The sequence below is a fragment of the Rhipicephalus microplus genome, chromosome 10 (assembly GCF_043290135.1).
Source record: "Rhipicephalus microplus isolate Deutch F79 chromosome 10, USDA_Rmic, whole genome shotgun sequence".
NCBI lineage: Eukaryota > Metazoa > Arthropoda > Arachnida > Ixodida > Ixodidae > Rhipicephalus > Rhipicephalus microplus.
In genome coordinates, this window is record NC_134709.1 from 93,453,429 (window position 1) to 93,474,358 (window position 20,930).

The window sequence follows — 20,930 nt, forward strand, 5'->3', positions numbered from 1 at the left end:
CAAATCGGCATCAGATACCACTCCACGAGCTGTGTTCACTGATCTGTGTGCTGTTACAGTGTTTTAAGTTTCACCAAAAGTTGAAAGATTGTGTACCTTCTCGAACTGTTCTTTTTCTCGAATTTTGAGAAGGAGGTCACCGCTGGCCATTTCGGTAACTTTGAATTCGGCCTCAAGAGTTTCTGTAAGACACCTGGCTACAACAAAGGGGGATACAGTTCTGGCTTGCTTGCCACTTTTCTCAGTATGTATGACATGAAAGTGGGGGAAGTTTTCAATTGAACGGTTGAAAAAAACAGTCTTCTGTGCGTACGCGCTTTAAGGTGGTACGATCACTTAACAAGGGAAAAGCTCTATGCATGTGTGTTTATTTTTTTCAGAAGCGTTGGCGGCCACCTACCACGGAGCCCATCGAGGGGACGCTACAAGTTTTTGAATGCTGAAATTTGCAGACACCAGCCGTACAAGGCTACTATAACCCAATGGCCCTAGAACAAGGTAGGCTATTTGCACAGGGTTAACCCTAGCCACGAGCAAGTTTGATGTAAACGGAAGAGAATAGAGGACAGGGCAGATAAAAAGTCAGAGATAAAGACGAAGATGTAGAGAGATAGAGATAGCAAAAGATGACTGCCGATTTTCCCTGGGTTGGTCAGCCCAGGGGTGTCATCTACGTGAAGCCGGGGCCAAAGGGTTTTGTTGCTTTTGCCAGGAGCCTTAACGGTCCAATCACCCAGCGTCAGCTCAACCCCCCGAATCCCCTTTTCCCCTGACATGACAAAGCCACGCACGGCTAGACATGGGAGGGAGTCGAACCCCCCCCCCCGTTAGCTCGGGTCGGTGGTGTCGCTACACACCAAACGTCGGCTTACGCAGATGCCCCTGTGGGGGAGGATGGTAGGAGACTATTGTAATTTCTTAAGGACGATAGTTTTTCTCGAGATACCGCAATGCGAAAATGTCTGTCTGTCTGCCTGTCTGCTGCAGTGATTTTAACAGAAGACGTGTTATTCTTCCATTGACCCTCGATAATTCCTGCACTACAGGAACAATCTCTTCATTATATTTTATTGTCAATATTAAGCCTAATAGACTATTCATTAAGTGCTGAGGTAGTGCACTCTGTGGCGAAGTTCTTCTTAATCTTATTAAAAGTTGATGTATATATTTACAAGTTTTGTGGAGTTATACATAAAGCTCTTGCATATGGCACCAGTTGCCACGCAGACAAATTTGTCTGTGAAGTTTACTATCCACATGCGTTGAAAGTATAGCTGTGACCTGTCCACTCACCTGCACGTGTTTTGCGCCTTTTTCCTACTTGCGGCTCGTGTAGTGTCTGTCTATTCTTCAATTTACACATTGGCAATTACTGTTGCGTAACGTTTTTCAGTTCAAATATGTGCAGAGCGCTCCATTGCTGGGTGATAGTGGCACCTTTTTGCTGTACTTTCGATCTATTCTTTGTTTGGCCAAACGCATTCGTTACTTCTTTGGTTACATGTAAAGGGCATGACGAAAGACTTAAAACACCCGAAAATCCTTCTAGTCTTTTTTCTTATCCAATCTTCAGTCCTACTTTTGCTCTCTTCCTCTCTACACCACGTGGATAAGTCATTTCACAGTGAAGGCAACGCCTCCAGTCAGGGAGGTCAGTGAGCCAAAATTCGCAGTGCACGAGCCAGCAACGCAGGGAACAAGAACTGCCTTTAATGCACGACTCAAAGTAAACACAAACATCCTTCCGAACAGGAGCAAACAATTCCTGAAGACTGGCGCTCAATAGAACATACGCAGCGAAACAACGGCAGGAAAGCCAGCGCGAAACATAACAGATGGAAATCAAACTCACACGCAACTCGCCGTAGAATACGAGCCGTGGACTCGCGTTAACCGACGCCCCCAAACCGGCGTGGCCTCACTTTTGCAGCACGTACGGAGGAAAGCCCCATCGTGCCTAGCGCGACCGACACCGCATGTCATCACTCGCCTGCCACCAAAAACATCTCCGGGCTCGTATCGCACCTTTTTTTATCTGCTAGCCACTTTTACACCCCTTGTGGCTTCTTTGAACGCTGACCCTCATCCAGCGCATGCATGTGCAAAACGCATGCGCACTCCTCGCCCTGCTACCACCGTGCGAGCTGCAGATTAGGGCCCCCATCAGCGCGACATTCCCCCCAAGAATGAACACTCCAGTGAGTGCCATAGTCCACATACTACTAAAGGCAATAATGAGCTTTGAGGACTCGGCAACGTAGACAAGGCGGCGATAATGCGGATGCATGAATGAACGCATGGACGCACGAACAGACGCATGCATGGACGGGCGGATGGACGCATGGACGGCCACACAGACGGACGCGTGGACGGACGGAAGCAAGAACGAATGGACGGACGAGTGCTTCGCCCCACTCTCCATCATTTACTCCGTGGATATGCTGCCAATTTTTTTTAATGGTCGATGGGCTTTCGAGATCACACCTCGCCTCGTATTTTTTTCTTGTCTCAGTCTAGCAGCAACCAAAACACCAATATCTTCCCAGAATCTTGGAACCATCTGGTTCTGCTTCTTGAAACTTCTAATCTTTGTCTGAGGCTTGGTCTTTCTGGGTACCTTAATGCTGTCCCGATGTTTATCCTGTCGCTCTATCTGGCCAGTTGCTCAGTGCATGAATCCCACATTTTGCGCTGGTCTGCTGCCTCTTCTCGCACCATTTCAGCGATGTCTTCATCAAAAATATGCACACCTTTAACCTTGATATTTTCTCCTTGTCCAGAGCCCAGTAACATTTCCGCTTCGTCCGAGCTTCTTCCGCACATCTGTCACGACAGAAGGCAGCCGCCTCCTGTGATGTCTTTCCCTCTTTCATGTAGCGCGCAGCAGCTATGCCTTCTTGACTCGGCTTGGGTCACTTATTCTGGGTTGGCTTAGCAGCTGGCTTGGGGGCCTGTTTCTTGGCCTTGCGCTCACCCCCTGCTGGTCCTTTATCTCTGAGAGCCTCAATCTTACAGCTGAGATGCCGTCGGGGTTCATCTAAAAAACTGACACGTTTTAGTGCGATTGAGTGCATGCTTTTTTTGGCTTCCTTTTGTCTCCGTTTTCGATTCATTGGTTGCAGGGGCTGGCTTGCTGTCTGGTACAGTCCTTGTTCCAGCTGTGCCGTTTCGGTGACCGGGCCTTGAGCATGAAACACTTGACATTTGAGCTCCATGAAATCGTGATTATTTTTGGCACATTTACATGGTTGACGGGCATATGGCGATGCATCTGGCAGAAGGTCGGTGAAATGCTCAGCCCCTTTGCAGAGCCTTAAATTATCATAATTTGTGGCGAACAGGTCAATAGCTGATGCAAGGCGTCCTTACCTGCAATAACTTCTTGTTGCTGTAGGCCTATCTGAGCACAACATACACATGGCATGTCCAACATAGCATCCCTTATGCAAAGTTCTGCGTCCTTCGGTTCATGTGGCTTCTGCTCAGGTAACTCTATATTCTGGTCGACAGGTAAGCGTGAGGTTTGGGTGTTGTCTGGCAATGACGAAAGCGGCGAAAAGGCTGTAGAAGACGTTGCTTGAGTAGAAAAAAGCATGGAGCTATTGAACTTGTCCGCAAACTGGTCCTCGAACTCATCTTTGAAATTCTCCCACGTGTCCAACTGGTTTCTTTCTAAGGTTTTCCAATCTGCACAGTGCTATGAACATCTGCACAGTGCTATGAACAGTGCTATGAACCGCCAATTCGGTTTCCGTTCTGGTAGTTCAACCGACTTGGCGGTAATCTCATTAACAGACTACATTAAAAGTTCCATAGACAAAGGACTCATTGTTGGATCCGTATTCTTAGATTTTTCAAAGGCTTTTGATACAATTAATCACGGTATGTTACTAAAAAAATTAGAAGCCTATGGAATAACAGGGCCAGCGTTAATCCTTCTGAAAAACTACTTGTGTGACAGAAAGCAAACAGTTTATTTATCTGGCAAGTTTTCAGACACTAAAACAATTAATCAGGGGGTGCCACAGGGTTCAATCTTGGGACCATTATTATTCATCCTATATATTAATGATCTTCCTCTACACGCTTCACCCTCACAATGCATGTTATACGCTGATGACACTATTATCTCAGACTCGGATGCATCTATAACAACGTTAACTAATAAATTAAACACTGCCTTAGCTAATATTGTCACTTGGTGTCAGAATAATCACTTGATTTTAAATCCAAACAAAACTAAATTCATGGTTTTCCGTTCTCCTCAAAGACGACTTCAATTTTCACCTCAGGTAACCCTCGACTCCCACTTCATTTCGACTAGCGACTGCGTTTCATTTCTCGGTGTCTATCTCGATGAACAACTAAAATTTCACAATCATATATCACAAGTTAGGAAAAGAACTTCTTTCGGCATAAGAGCACTAATAAAAGCTAGACATTGTCTGCCTACTTCTGCTCTCCTTTCACTTTATCACGCATTCATTCATAGTCATATAAATTACGGTATTGCTGCCTATGGCAACACATATCAGTGTCATTTCTCTTCTATTCAGCATATACAAAATCAAGCTCTGCGCATCATTTCCAACTTTAGTCGCGATAATATTAATATCGTACGCATGGAGAATAACGTGCTCACCACTAATGATTTATTTGCATTTAACTTAATTACCATGCTTTTCAGGTTAATTAATAAAGATCTCACCCACGAGTTCATTTCCTTGGATTCCTTGAAGAATAATAACCCTACTCGCTTTGCTCGAAAAAATAACTTCTTGCTGCCTAAAGCTTGTACTAATTATGGTAAAATGACAGCATCATTCAGTGCTATCAAAATATGGAATTCTCTTCCTCACCCCATCAAAACATCGTCATCTCTTCCTCTTTTAAAAAGAACACTCAAAGCTCATTTCTTGAACCAATAATTATAACTTATTCATAGCATGTACTGTTTTTAGTGCTTTTTTTCTTTCCTCTATACTTACATATGAACATTACGTGAAATACATTGTTATTGTTCATGGTGTATCTCTTTACATGCTTTCACTTTTGGTATAAATATATATGTGTATATAGATGTGTGTATATACTTATATGTATGTGTATGTATATTTAATATCAGTATTTATACAATTAGAAAACAGTTCTGTACGCGTAAAAATGTCGATGTCTCCGATTATCGTTACCGTAGTATTCTTTCTGTATAACTATTGTACACTTGTTTTTAGGTTGACTTGATATTTCTTTTATTTTTTCCTATTTCGTGCATATTTTGTAATCCTTACCTAATGATCATGTACAGAGGGTCCCGGTACGGTTCTCCTGACCTTGGGACCCTCTTCTGCATACCCTTAACGATGTAACCATACTATGCAAAAATAAAGATTGATTGATTGATTGATTGATTGATTGATTGATTGATATCAAGTGCTACGACGAGGAGAGCAGACGGTGTCCATGACGCCAAGTCTCGAGTACGATTGATTTGTGGTGTTTAACGTCCCAAAACCACCATATGATTATGAGAGATGCCGTAGTGGAGGGCTCCGGAAATTTCGACCACCTGGGGTTCTTTAACGTGCACCCAAATCTGAGTACACGGGCCTACAACATTTCCGCCTCCATCGGAAATGCAGCCGCCGCCAAGTCTCGAGTACGCTCGAGTTCTTAAAGCCACTGGTGAGCTGAGATGCTACCGTTCCGCTAAAGGTTTGCAGCGAGGTCGAAAGGTCGGGCAACGTAGCGACTTGAACTGGAAACGTCAGCCGTTGTGACAACGTCCAAAAATCCTGTAGAAGGTCACTCAGCACTTTCGCACTGAAAACTGACTGTTCATCTGTTAAGTCGGGTTCACTAGACGGTTGACGGTTCCAGGCGATGTAATGAAACAACCGTTCAAACATGTCTTCTTTTGAGCCAGTCGTCTCCAGGTTACGGCGCGGAAGTTCATGGCGCATAAAGTCTGTTGTGAACCCATGGAGGTCTTCCACAGTGGCCTCATTCCAGTTTGTAAGCAGCATTGCGGTCGATGTACGGGCGGGCAAGATGGAAGAAAGCATAAGGCAGACAAAGGTGGTGAAGCAAGCAGATAGCACAAAACACCCACGCACATGAAATATATATGTGGCTCCGGTTTCCTTGGCATGCTTCGTTGACGACTGCGCCAAATGTGAGGAATCGGCAACATGGACAAGGCGGCGATAAGGTGAAAACGACTTTAATAAATAGGAGCTACAGCATCAATGCAGTCATAAAGCATGCACGTGCCTAGGAACAGCTACGAAACTGCATCCCAACTAGCTCAACATGAAGCACAGGGCTGCTAGATTACGTAAGGTCTCATTGAGCGCCACAAAAATACGGAATAGTAAACCAAGAATCACTCCTGGATTAGGGTACACTGTTCGTCGGCACCCCAACACCTCATTATCGCGTGTACCTGTTGATGCAGTTTGCCAGGAACTGCAACACATAATCATTCATCACACGTCTTCGTCATGGGTTGCACCAAACGGAGCCTTCGCACACGTTACGCATCACACAGTTTGGGACCTGCCTTTGTCCTGCTGGTTGTGTAGAATGGAACGTGCACGTAGCATGTGTCAGTGTTCACAGAAGCCTGTCCTGGCGTTCCATGACGGGCGTCAGCCTTGCGCTTCGTCGCGGGCTTGTAGGCACTGAACCTGCTGTGGGTGTTCTATGAACGGCAAGATTAATACAGCACAACAATGAAAACAATCGCCACATTCTGATTCATGAACAACTCATACACAGGGCAGGAGTGTCGACGATTGGGGTTGAGTTTACGCGTCTATTGGGCGCTCGTAGTAATTAAGGTTTAAGGTCACGAACGCTTATAGGGCCTTTTACTCGACCAACACGTTTGTTTTCGAGGAGGTATGTCAACCTGGAAATTCACTTTGCAATTACGTAGGGACGATCCCATCATCGTGCGAGGAAGGCAGTAAACCCTTTTGCTGCATCACTCAGTGGATGCGTGCGGTGGAGCACCTCATCGCTGACCGCAAACTCTAGAGGTCACATGCTCTTGTTATACTGATGGCAAAGTTCCAGGTGGGCTAGTTGCTAGTTCTCCCCGGCTTCCCGCAACATTTCGCTTCAGCAAATGGAAAGATTTTGCGCAAATGTCTTATAGTTGCAGCACAGTGATTTATATCATGGGTGAGCGCATGTTCGACGGGGAATTCGAACTCGTGACCTAGTAGAATGACTGCCGGAGGAAAGTCATTTCAACGATTCACTGTTGCTCGCGTGGCGAATGTAATTTTGTGTACGCGGTCATCCCAGTCCCTGTGCTCAGTAATGTTAACCTGTGGGTAGTAAGCTGTCGTTCTTTTGTGATGTACGCCAAGAACTTTGCAAGTGCCCGCAAATGTTTTACCTGTAATATATGTCACATTGTCTGTAATTAGCTGCTTTCGAAAACCAAAGTGACTGAATGTCTGAAGCAGAAAATCCCAAATTACTTTTAAATTGAGCCGGCGTAACTGGTACAGTTCAACCCATTTCGAAAAATAGTGAACACTACGACCGAAACCCCTTAGCTGATCGGGGTTAAGGGCCCATTGCGTCACAGGCAAAGATTTCCCATAGATACCTGCTTTCCACAAATTGCATGAAGCCCGATGATTTGCCTCCCCTCGGTTTCGCAGTCTGGCACTGCAAGTAGGGCAAGTGAGAACGTATGTTAAGACGTCCTTTCTCATTTGCAGCCTTGTGGCGACGCGACACAACTTTTGAAAAGCTCTCTTCCCATCACTGTGACCAGCGAGGCGTGATAATGTGCCATGAGAGCACGCCAAGAAAGCTTCGCGTAGAGTTCGAGAAATGAAAATGCGAAATGGGGACTCATGATTCTGCATCTCAAGTGATGGTATCAAACCCAAAAGTTGGCTGTCATAGGCTTGCAGTAGCTGCCATAGCTTTTTGTGGACCATGCGTTCTCGGTGGCACTGGCAACAGCCAGGCCACTGTATATTTGCTTGCACTGCTCGTCACTTCTTTTAACCTCAATGAGCTGTGGTCGTGAGACCAGTGTTCACCATGCATCTTCAGGCATTGTCACAACCAGGGTCTTGGTGGCTGGTTCACCACCTCTAAACAGTGGCTCTCGGGAAATCGCGTTAGCCACTGTGTTGCCGGTGCCTTTCTTGTACTCCATTCTGTAATTATATCTCTAAAGAAAGAGCCCACCTTGTCAGATGACCTGGTGGATTTTCAGCTTCGACAGCCATGACAGTGCCAGGTGATGGGTTTGAATCGTCAATGGAGCTCCATCCAGGAACATGTCGAATTTTCTCAGTGTCATTACAATTGCAAGGTGTGGCTCGCAAATGGTAATGAGTAAAGCATTCCTTTATATTCTTGCAGCTAAATTGCTCCAAAGACATATTCTCTTGCGTCGGTCTGCGCAGTGAAAGGTTAGTTTCGATCGGGGAGGCACAGCCGTGTATTATCAGCGATAGCCTCCAACAGAGCCTGAAACGCTGCTGCTCCACGTTAGTCCAAGAGCAATGAGCCTCCTTGCGCAAGAGCGAGGGAAGCGGCCTTGTCAGATTCACGCAGTAAGAAATGAAGTGGTGGTAGAAGCCCACCATACCCAGAAACCGTGGCAGGCTCTTAACGCCCATTTGTGGTGGATAATTCAAGGTTACCTGAAGTTTCTGTTCATCTGGTCGTATTGCGTCTTGCTCGACGATGAAACCTAGGACACTGATTTTGTTTGAGATCAACTGAACTTTCTGGGGTTTGATGGTGATGCATGCTTCTAGCATTCGTGGGAATACTGCGGTTAGGTAAACAGGTGCTCGTCGAAGGTATGCAAAAAGACTTCCACGTCGTCCATGTAGGCCATTGCATAGTTGAATTTCACGTCTCGAAGCACAATGTGCATGACGCGCTGAAATGTGGCTGTTGAGAAGCACAATACAAAAGGTAATCTTGAAAACGGGAACAATCTTCTGTGGCAAGTAAATGCCGTTTTCGCAGCATCGCACTCTGCCAATGGACTTTGCAAGAAGCCTCTACTGTCAATGGTAGTGAAAAGTTTTTCGGCCACAAGGAAGTGAATGGCAGAGCCGATTCACGGAAAGGGGCACGAGTCTCAAACCGTGACGGCATTAAACATATGATTGTGAACTTACCACCGCGCAGAGACGTCCTTCTTTCAAGATAAAACTAGAGACGCTCAGGGACTGTTGGACGCTCATACAGCACCAGTGGCGAGCATTTTTTAGGGCAGCATCCAGACGTTAACGCTTGTGTACGCTCAGGGGGCGCGGATTGAAACAGATAGGGTAGACGTAACCTGTGTCGATCCTGTGTTTCAATGCATTAACATTGCCAGGAGCCTCTGTATATTGCTCCGAAAGGCTTTAGAGCTCTTTCAAATCTAATTTTCAGGTCTGATAGCCCTTTGAAAAATTCAATACCAGTAAAAAAGTTCTCTCTGGTCTCAAAGAGCAGATGCACATTTGTTGCGAGCAAGTCAGGCTGCAGTTGTGGCAAGACAGGCACAAATGGGAGGGATTGAGCATTAGTGTTATGACGGCGGGTTCCCTTACTGACATCGAGCACAATTCCAAACTTGGTGATAAATTTGCGTCCAAAATCACGAGACAGAAATATCCGGGTAGGTGCAGGAAAGGTGGACGAAGTTTTCGCGTATCGAGTGTAACCGCTAAACTAGCTGCAAGCGTAGCAGAGACGACATGAGCTGATGAAGATGATGATGACGATGATGATGATATATGGTGTTTTTTGGCGCAAGGGCCATACGATGGCCAAAGAGCGCCAGTTCATGGGACAAGGAATGTGGACAATGATTGTGATTAGCGGCTGTATAAGGGCCATAAAATTCCTCGCGGTAAGGCGGGTAAAAACATACAAGTGATAAAATCATGACCATGCCGTGAAAGGTGTGTGTGGTGTGAATAGATGACAAAAGTTGGTGATAATAAAAGACGATGGTGGATATGATTGGCATTAGCACAAGTGCCTCACTCGTTTATACCCTTGCGTCCAAGGGCCGTGAGGCAAGTGCTTTCTTGTGTAACCACCGCAGCAAAAACCTCTCTGGAGAGGTCATGCTACGGGATGCCTGGGTATATGATATGGACACTAAGAATTTCTTTAAAAAACGCTAACAATGATTTGTGACTAAAAAGCGGTTCCCTACCGACGAACATTGCAGGGTGTAAAGGTATATGTTGTCAGTAGGGTAATGGAAAGTGTTGTTTTTTACAGTGTCCAATTGTTTGCACTCAATTAAAGTGTGAAGGACTGTCAATGCTTCACCACATCTGTCACACAATGGTGGATCGCCACCGGACAAAAGGTGTGTGTGTGTCGTGTATGTGTGTCCTATCCTGAGTCTCGTTAGTATTACCTCTGTATAACGCGATTTCGATACGGGCAGCCAATGACCAAGGTGTGGCTTAATAACGTGTAGTTTGTTTTGTGTGTGTGTATCCCACTTGCTCTGCCAGTATACTCTGAGGTTTCGTTTCAGAGACAGCTTAAGATCAAGGGCCGGGATTAATATGGGTGTAGGGCCAGTGCTTTTGTGGATGGATGCAGCGAGCTGATCCGCCCTCACATTGCCTTGGATCTCACGGTGCTCTGGCACCCAGCACACTACAACATGTTGTTTCAGTGTGTAGAGTGTGCACAAAATTGAGTAAAGTGAGACAAGGACCAGGTTTTCTTGTTTTTCAAGACTGTGCAGAGCCGTTACCACACTGAGGGAGTCTGTATAAATTACTGCTTTTTGTATTTGTAATTGTTTGATGTGTTTAGCTGCCACAAGTATCGCATAAGCTTCTGCTGTGAAGATACTTGTGCCTGGATGTAGAGGGCCAGCATCCAAAAAGGATGGGCCGAAAGCAGCGTAGGACACAGAGTAGTTGGACTTGGAAGCATCTGTAAAGAACTCAGAACGTGTGTATTTGTGTTGAAGTTCCAGGAAGTATGTTCCGATATGGGCAATAGGCGCATGTTTTGTAACTTCCAGAAAGGACACATCGCAGTCTATAGTCTGCCATTGCCACGGTGGCGGATATGCTACAGGATCCATTAAACTGTGTTCTACTGAGACTCCAGTTTCCTCAGCTAGACTTTTCAGGCGAACTAAGAAGGCCTGCCTCACCGAAGGCCTGTTTTCAAACAGAAATGAGCTCGACAAATCATTATTAGTAGAGTATGAGGGGTGCTTCTTATCTGCTTTCACCTTAAGGAAATAAACAAAGGAAAGTTAAGTTCTCTGCAGATGAAGCGACCACTCATTTGACTCAACATAAAGGCTTTCTACGGGGCTGGTGCGAAAAGCACCCGTAGAAAGGCGGATGCCCAAATGGTGTACGGGGTCCAGCATCTTCAAGGCACTTTGAGTAGCAGACTGGTAGACAACGGCCCCATAATCTAAGCGGGTGCGAATGAGGCTTCGATACAGATTTGTTAGGCATTGGCTATCACTACCCCAAGTAGTACGTGACAACACTTTTATAACATTCATGGCTTTTAAACATTTCGTTTCTAAATTCTTGATGTGCGGTACGAAGGTCAGATTGAGTCTAAGAATTTATGTTCGGGTTTCACGGGCAGACGTTGCCCGTTCAGTCGAATATCAGGTTCAGAGTGCATGCCTCTCTTTCGAGAGAACAAGACACACGTGCTGTTTTGTGGGTTCAGTCGGAATCCGTTTTCCTCTGCCCATTTGGAGACCTTGTTTAAACCCAGCTGAACCTGCCGCTCACACAATGCCAAGTTGCATGACTTGAAGCCAAGCTGAACGTCGTCGACATATGTACAATAGAACATATTGCGGGGGATAAAGAAGTGCAAAGAATTTATTTTGATAATAAAAAGTGTGCAACTAAGCACACCACCTTGTGGCACGCCTGTTTCCTGGACAAATGTTCGTGAGAGAACACTGCCCACACGGACACGGAATGTCCGGTTTGACAGGTAACTTTCGATTGCGTGAAACATTCTTCCGCGCATGCCAAGGTGGGACAGGTCTCTTAGAATTCCAAAACGCCATGTTGTATCATATGCCTTTACGATATCGAGGAATACAGAGAGAAAATATTGTTTGTGGACGAAGGCGTCCCTGATCTGTGCCTCGATACGAACAAGGTGGTCTGTGGTGGATCTACTTTCTCGAAACCCACACTAAAATGGGTCGAGCAAATTGTTTGTTTCAAGGAAATGTACAAGTCTGCAGTTTATAATTTTTTTGAAGAATTTGCACAAGCAGCTTGTAAGTGCAATAGGCCTATAACTCGAAGGTAAAGAAGGGTCCTTGCCCTCTTTCAAATTGGGAATTATAATAGCCTCTGCCAGTATACTCTGAGGTTTCGTTTGAGAGACGGCTTGAGATCAAGGGCCGGGATCGATATCGGTGTAGGGGCAGTGCTTTTGTGGACGGATGCAGCGAGCTGATCCGCCCTCACGTTGCCTTGAATCTCACGGTGCCCTGGCACCCAGCACACTACAACATGTTGTTTGAGTGAGTAGAGTGTGCATAAAGTGGAGTAAAGTGAGACAAGGACTGGGTTTTTGTGTTTTTTAAGAGTGTGCAGAGCCGTTACTACACTGAGGGAGTCTGTATAAATTACTGCTTTTTGTATTTGTAATTGCTTGATGTGTTTAGCCGCCGCAAGTATCGCATAGGCTTCCGCTGTGAAGATACTTGTGTCTGAATGTAGAGGGCCAGCATCCGAAAAGGATGGACCGACAGCAGCGTAGGACACAGAGGAGTTAGTCTTGGAGGCATCTGTGAAGAACTCACGACGTGTGTATTTGTGTTGAAGTTCCAGGAAATATGTTCGGATATGGGCAATAGGCGCATGTTTAGTAACTTCTAAGAAAGACACATCGCAATCTATAGTTTGCCATTGCCACGGTGGAAGGTATGCAACAGGGGCCATTAAACTGTGTTCGAGTGACACTCCAGTGTCTTCAGCTAGACCCTTCAGGCGAACCGAGAAGGGCTGCCTCATTGAAGGCCTGTTTTGAAACAAAATGGAGCTCGACAAATCATTAATTGTAGAGTATGAGGGGTGCTCCTTGTCTGCTTTCACCTTAAGGAAGTAAACAAAGGACATGTAGGTTCTTTGCAGATGAAGCGACCACTCATTTGACTCAACGTAAAGGCTTCCTACGGGGCTGGTGCGAAAAGCACCCGTAGAAAGGCGGATGCCCAAATGGTGCACGGGATCCAGCATCTTCAAGGCACTTTGAGTAGCAGACTGATAAACAACGGCCCCATAATCTAAGCGGGTGCGAATGAGGCTTCTATAGAGGCTCATGAGGCATTGCCTATCACTGCCCCAAGTAGTACGTGACAACACTTTTAAAACATTCATGGCTTTTAAACATTTTGTTTTTAGATACTTGATGTAAGGCACGAAGGTCAACTTGTTGTCCAAGATTAGACCTAAGAATTTATGCTCGGCTTTGACGGACAAACGTTGACGGTTCAGTTTAATGTCGAGTTCCGAGTGCATGCCTCTCTTTCGGGAGAACAAGACACACGTGCTTTTTTGTGGGTTCAGTCGGAATCCGTTTTCCTCTGCCCATTTGAAGAGCTTGTTTAAACCTAACTGAACCTGCCGCTCACACAATGCCAGATTGCAAGACCTAAAGCCAAGCTGGACGTCATCGACATATGTGCAATAAAACATATTGCGAGGGATGGTCAAGCGCAAGGAATTCATTTTTATGAGAAAAAGTGTGCAGCTAAGTACACCACCTTGTCGCACGCCTGTTTCCTGAACAAATGTTTGGGATAGAACCGTGCCCACTCGGACACGGAAAGTCCGGTTTGACAGGTAACTGACAGTAATCAATTTTGACATTAATCAATTAAAGAGTGTAAATCACGTTTTTGCAGCTGATAGCTAGGAGGGATGTAAATAGTGCAGATTGTGATTAGTTTATCAAAAAGAACCGCTCGAACAGCCACTGCCTCAAGGGATGTTTGGAGTTGTAAGTGTGTGCATGCAATTCCTTGATTCACTATGATGGCAACCCCTCCGGATGATGTCATGGCATCATCACGGTCCTTTCGAAAAATAACGTATTTGCGAAGAAAATTTGTGTGTTTTGAATGAAGGTGTGTTTCTTGTACACACAGCACTTTTGGTGAGTGTTCGTGTAGGAGTTCTTGGATGTCGTCAAGGTTTCTGAGAAGGCCCCTGACGTTCCATTGTATAATTTGAGTGTTCATGGTGAATGTAAAATAATGCTGTGTGTACGAAAAGCGAGTGGCTGTTTAGACGGGGAGTTTGAGTTCACTTAACAGGGCCGTCACCAGGCCCTGTTATTTGCTTTTTTGTTTTCTTGGCACGCTCCAAGGAGCCACGCCGCTCTTTCGGCACCACGGGTGCCGACGTATCCATTGCCTCCTCGGAGGCACTGGATGCCCGCACGTGCGGGCTGTTAGTTTGGATTCTGGGCCTCGCCTGGTGAGGGGAGGCCTTGAGACCCGAAGACTCTGGAGTCTCCGGTCTCTGGGAGTAGGCGGTGTAGCCTGGGCTACAGCGGCCTTGGGGGCAGGTGCCACAGCCGACGGCTCGCTCTGCGCAGGCCGAAGGGGTGGCGAGGGCTGGTGCGGCGTTGCCCGCTGACGCGCCGCATCAGCATATGTTGCGCCATAAAATGGCGACACTCTTCGTCTTGCTTCTTTGAATGTGATGTTTTCTTTGACTTTAAGAGTGATGATTTCTTTTTCTTTCTTCCAGTTAGGACACGAACGCGAATACGCGGCGTGTTCCCCGTCACAATTCACGCAGTGGGGCGTGGTAACACAGTTATCAGATGGGTGGCCGCGGCCACCACATCTTGCACAAGTTTCCTGACCCCGGCAGTTCTGCGAACCATGACCAAATCGTTGACATTTGAAACACCGCCTTGGATTGGGAATGTAGGGACGGACAGATAGTTTGATGTAGCCTGTGTCTACAGATGAAGGCAGTGTGCTAGATGCGAATGTGAGTATTAAATGTTTGGTAGGTATTTCTTTGTTTTCTCGTCTGATGACGATTCGTTTCACATCTGTTACATTTTGCTCTTTCCACCCTTCAAGCAGTTCCTGTTCAGACATTTCAAGAAGGTCTGCTTCTGAAACAACTCCGCGTGAGGTGTTCATTGATCTATGAGGTGAAACAGATACTGGGATGTTACCAAATGCTACGAGACTGCCAATTTTTTCATAGTGATGTTTTTCCGGCAGCTCAAGGAGAAGGTCTCCGCTAGCCATTTTTGTCACCTTGTATCCTGGGCCAAAGACCTCAGTCAGAGATTTAGCAACAAGAAATGGAGATGTGACTCTGGCTTGTTTTGCTGGGTTTTCGCTGTGCACAACATGGAATTTGGGGAAACATTGTCTGGGTTGGCTGAAAATTGAGATGTCATCGGTGCGTCCCCTCTTAGGCGGAGGACGATCAGGTAGACGGGGAAATGCAGGTGTTCCCATAGTAGTGTAGTTTTTTTTCGGCAGCAATGGCGACCACCCACCATGGAGTCCAACCAGGGGACTCTGAAGCACTTAATAGCATAAGGCTGCAGACGCCAGCCGTACATTGCCACTGTAACCAAATATAACTACTCAAGGTTGAGTAATTACACAAGGTTAACCCTTGCCGCCAGGAAAAATCGGAAGTAAATGGAAGAGAGAAGAAGACAGGATAGATTTAAAGACGAGAAAAGACTAAGATGTAGGAAGAGAGAGATAGGAAAAGGCGACTGCCGATTTCCCCTGGGTGGGTCAGCCCAGGTGTGCCGTCTACGTGAAGCCGGGGCCAAAGGGGTGTGTTGCCTCTGCCGGGGGGCCTTAAAGGTCCAATCACCCAGCGTCGGCTCAACCCCCAGGATCCCCTTTTCCCCGGACACGGCAAAGCCACGCACGGCTAGGCGTGGGAGGGAGTAGAAACTCCCCCGTTAGCTCGGGTCCGTGGTGTCGCTACACACCAAACACCTACCTGCGCAGGCGCCCCTGCGGGGGGTTTCTGCTTTTCTATTCTTGTTCTGTATTTTTGGAAAGTGTCAGTGTAGTGGAATAAGCTAGACACCTGTTCGAAGTGTGCACCGAGGAAGTTTGCCTGATCTTCCAAGGTGTCACCCTGAGTGTTTACGAGTGGAAGTGTGTGTACTTGTTTTCCTGCTATCCTACCGACCATGTTCAAGACTTTAGCCTCCTGTGTGTTTGAATTGATCCCTGACAAAAACTTCTGCCAGCTTTCTCTTCTGGCCTGCCGATGCGTTCTCCTGCCTTCAGACTTTATTTTCTTGAAGGTGTCAAGATTTTCAGCTGTCGGTGAGTTCCGAAGCAGCCTCCAAGCTCTGTTTTGCTGTTTGCGCGCGTTTCGGCATTCAGAGTTCCACCTTGGCACACGCCGTTTTCCAGGGTGTTCATTTGTTTGTGGGATGCATTTTGTTGCAGCATCAATCAAAAACGCTGTGAAGTAGTTGACAGCAACATCAATGTTCAAAGTACATATGTCATTCCAAACTAAACGAGCGATAGTATAAAAGTGTTCCCATTCGGCTCTGTTTATGAGCCACTTGGGAACACGTGGTGGACACTCAGTTACTGTATTTGTGCTCAAAACTACGGGGAAGTGATCACTTCCGTAGAGATTACTGACGACTTTCCACTGGAGTAGAGGCGCAAGAGATGGAGATACTATGCTTAGGTCTATGGAAGAGTAGATGTTATTGGCGAGATTATAATAGGTTGGTTCTTTTCGATTCAGGAGACACGCGCTCGAGGAGAGAAGGAACTGTTCAATCAGTCGACCTCTCACCTGATACCGAGAGTCACCCCATAGCCTGCTATGCGCATTAAAGTCTCCAAGGAGAACATAAGGCTCCGGAAGTTCATCAATTAAAGAGTGTAAATCACGTTTTTGCAGCTGATAGCTAGTACGAATGTAGATAGTGCAGATTGTGATCAGTTTATCAAAGAGAACCGCTCGAACAGCCACTGCCTCAAGGGATGTTTGGAGTTGTAAGTGTGTGCATGCAATTCCTTGATCCACTATGATGGCAACACCTCCGGATGATGTCTTGGCATCACCACGGTCCCATCAGAAAATAACGTATTTACGAAGAAAATTTGTGTGTTTTGAATTAAGGTGTGTTTCTTGACACACAGCACTTTTGGTGAGTGTTTGTGTAAGAGTTCTTGGATGTCGTCAAGGTTTCTGAGAAGGCCCCTGACGTTCCATTGTATAATTTGAGTGTTCATGGTGAATGTAAAATAGTACTGTGTGTACGAAAAGCGAGTGGCTGTTTAGACAGGGAGTTTGAGTTCACTTAACAGGGCCGTCACCAGGCCCTGTTATAGGCTTTTTTGTTTTCTTGGTGCGCTCCAAGGAGCCACGCCGCTCTTTCGGCACCAAGGCTACCGATGTATCCATTACCTCCTCGGAGACACTGGATGCCCGCACGTGCGGGCTGCTAGTTCCAATTTTGGGCCTCGCCTGGTGAGGAGAGGCCTTGAGACCCGAGGACTCTGGAGTCTCCGGTCTCTGTTTTGGAGTAGGCGGTGTAGCCTGGGCTACAACCGCCTTGGGGGCAGGTGCCACAACCATCGGCTCGGTATGCGCGGGCCGAAGGATTGGCGAGGGCTGGTGCGGCGGTGCCCCCTGACGCGCCGCATCAGCGAATGTAGGTCCATAGAATGGAGCGACTCTTCGCCGTGCTTCCTTAAATGTAATGTTCTCCTTCACTTTCAACGTAATTATTTCTTTTTCTTTTTTCCGGTATGTGCAGGAGCGTGAATATGCGGCATGGTTTCCTTCGCAGTTTACACAGTGTGGCGGTTGTTTGCAGTTCTCAGACACGTGGCCTAGGACTCCACATTGTGCACAAGTCTGGCGACCACGACAGGTTTTAGAGCCATGGCCATACCTCTGGCATTGGAAGCAACGACGAGGGTTTGGTATGTACGGCCTGATAGATGTCTTTGTGTACCCTGTTTGAACTGATTCCGGTAGTTTACTGGATCCAAATGTAAGTATTAAGTGTTTTGTCGGTGTTTCCTTATTATCTCTTCTAATGATGATTCTCTGTACATTAGATACATTTTGGCTCTTCCACCCCTCCAAAAGTTCATTCTCAGTCAAGTCAAGTAAATCCATGTCAGATACCACTCCGCGAGTTGTGTTCATTGATCTATGTGGTGTTATGGTTATTGGTATGCCACCAAAATCTGAGAGACAGTCTAGCTTTTTAAATTGTTCTTTGTCACGGATTTCGAGGAGAAGGTCTTCACTAGCCATTTTGGTTACCTTGTATCCTGTGCCAAGAGTTTCGGTAAGACGTCTAGGAACTAGGAAAGGAGAGACGGTCCTGGCTTGCTTTTCAGTTTTTTCACAGTGAATGACGTGTAAATGGGAAAAGTTTCTGTTGGCTGGTTGAAGAAACTTATGTCGTCGGTGCGTACCCGCTTTAGGCCGGTACGATCAGACAGAAGAGGGAATGCTCCATGCATGCCGGTCTTATTTTTGTTGAGCAGCGTTGGCGGCCACCCACCACGGAGCCCAACAAGGGGACGCTGCAAGTTTGCAGGTGCTGAAAGCTTGCAGACGTCAGCCATACAACACTGCCATAACCCAATGCGCCTAGACCAAGGTAAGCTATTTGCACAGGGTTAACCCTAGCCGCCAGGAAGTTTGGAAGTAAACGGAAGAGAGTAGAAGACAGGACAGATAAATAGTAAGAGATAGAGACGAAGATGTAGGGAGAGAGAGATAGAAAAAGGCGACTGCCGATTTCCCCTGGGTGGGTCAGCCCAGGGGTGCCGTCTACGTGAAGCCGGGGCCAAAGGGGTGTGTTGCCTCTGCCGGGGGGCATTAAAGGTCCAATCACCCAGCGTCGGCTCAACCCCCAGGATCCCCTTTTCCCCGGACACGGCAAAGCCACGCACGGCTAGGCGTGGGAGGGAGTCAAAACTCCCCCGTTAGCTCGGGTCCGTGGTGTCGCTACACACCAAACGCCTACTTGCGCAGGCGCCCCTGCGGGGACGACATGAGCTGAAGCCACGCGCGGATCAGTGTTCACACTTCGCAAATCTAGGCCTTTATTCTCGCAGACATTCTTGATGCGATCCCCGAAAACAGAAAAGGCTGAGCTGCAGTATCTAAAAGAGCCAGGAACTTTACTCCTACCATGGAAACCATCACTAACGGAGCTTTATCAGCGTGGGCGACGAAATATCACTGTATTGTGCAATACACCATGGCTCTCACGGCGTTCGCTGCTTTTCCGAAGGTTTCCTCTGGTTGAACTTCCTGGCGACTGGACGGCTGGAGGATGCGAAGACCAAAATACCCGGCATCCAAGCCTCTGCAACGCGCCTGCACTGGGTCTTCTTGATTACAATGCGTAGCCTACAAAGGAGCCACAGTAGGTTTTCCAGGACCTGCGTAAACTGAGATGACCCCAGGGGGCGGTAGAATGTTCTCTGGCGATTGGCGTTCACTCACCATCACCGGCTCCACTCGTTTCCCCGGCAGCGAGAACGTGGTCTGCTTGGGCATTGGCTCTTATTGTGACCCCGACCTACACATTGGGGGCATACCGGAGGACAGAAACCCTCCGGTATGCCCCCAATGCCTGTATGCCGGTATAGCGGTATGGTATGGCCATACCGGTATGCCATACCACGCCGGTATGGCATGCCGGTATGGCTTGCCGGTATGGCATGCCGGTATAGCTTGCCGGTATGGTATGCCGGCATACCATACCGGTATACCCGGGGCATACTGGTATGCCCCCGGTATGCGCCCGATTTGGGGACCACCGCCCCCAAATTGGGCTGTGGCCGCTACGAGCTGACTTTTGCTCAAGGCGCCGAGTGATAATGTCCCACGTTCCAGGGTTGTTAACAGAAAGGCGGATGGAGCAGACAGATTGCAATGGTTGAATTTATCTATAGCTTTTGGCGGGGTCGTTGGCGAAGCCACTGGGTCGGACCGACCGTGCCACACACAGGATGGCTCGAGGGTGGATTCGGGCGGGGGTGGTGGTTTGTATGTGACCTCCGCCAACATGGCGGCCTGAATATCACCCACTGCTTTCGCGAGGACGCCTAGCAAAGGGAACGAGAACGACCCCTTAAATACGCCTAGAAACGTGGATGCGACTGCCTCACTGATCGAATCACTCCGTTTAAGATTCTGAAGGATCTGCGCGGTCGTAAAGTGATTGTAAGGACCATGTGTATTCTAGGAGGCTTTCACCTTGAGCCTGTGTATGGCGGCGCGGTTCGTTTTTTATGCGAACGACGTAGTCAAGCGCAACAAACTCGGCGTGGAATAGCTGCTCGAACTGGGACCAACTTCCGAAAAACTGGCCACGACGCCAACTGGCGGCCGAACCAGACAGGGCGATGGGCAGACCCCGTAGCAGAGGAGTCTCATTTGTGAGGGCTTGTGCGTCGCAATATTCTCGTAACTCTTACAAAAAATCTGCAACCGATTTCTTGTTCATGTTTCCCTCGTACGTTGGCACAACCAGCGGTAATCGAAAACTGTTGGCTGGTGTAGCCTGGCGTTTTAGCAATGTGGTCAGCTGCTTGACAATACGAGATGTATCTTGTGCGGGAGCGTCCTGTTTCGCCTTGTGGGGCGTTATATTAGACTTCAGGTGCGTAAGCTTTGCACCTTCACGAGCTGTAATTATACCAGAACGCAAGAACATTGGAATGCGCACAGATTACAGCATTTCAGTTGGGCCGAATGGACTGTTCTTGTGCGGTCCTCGTGGTACGAAAGTGAGACACCATTCGCAGTGCATGAACCAGCAACGCAGGGAACAAGAACCAACTTTAATGCACGACCTAAAATTATCACAAACAGCCTTCCGGACCAGCCCAACACGGCACTAACGCATATAGG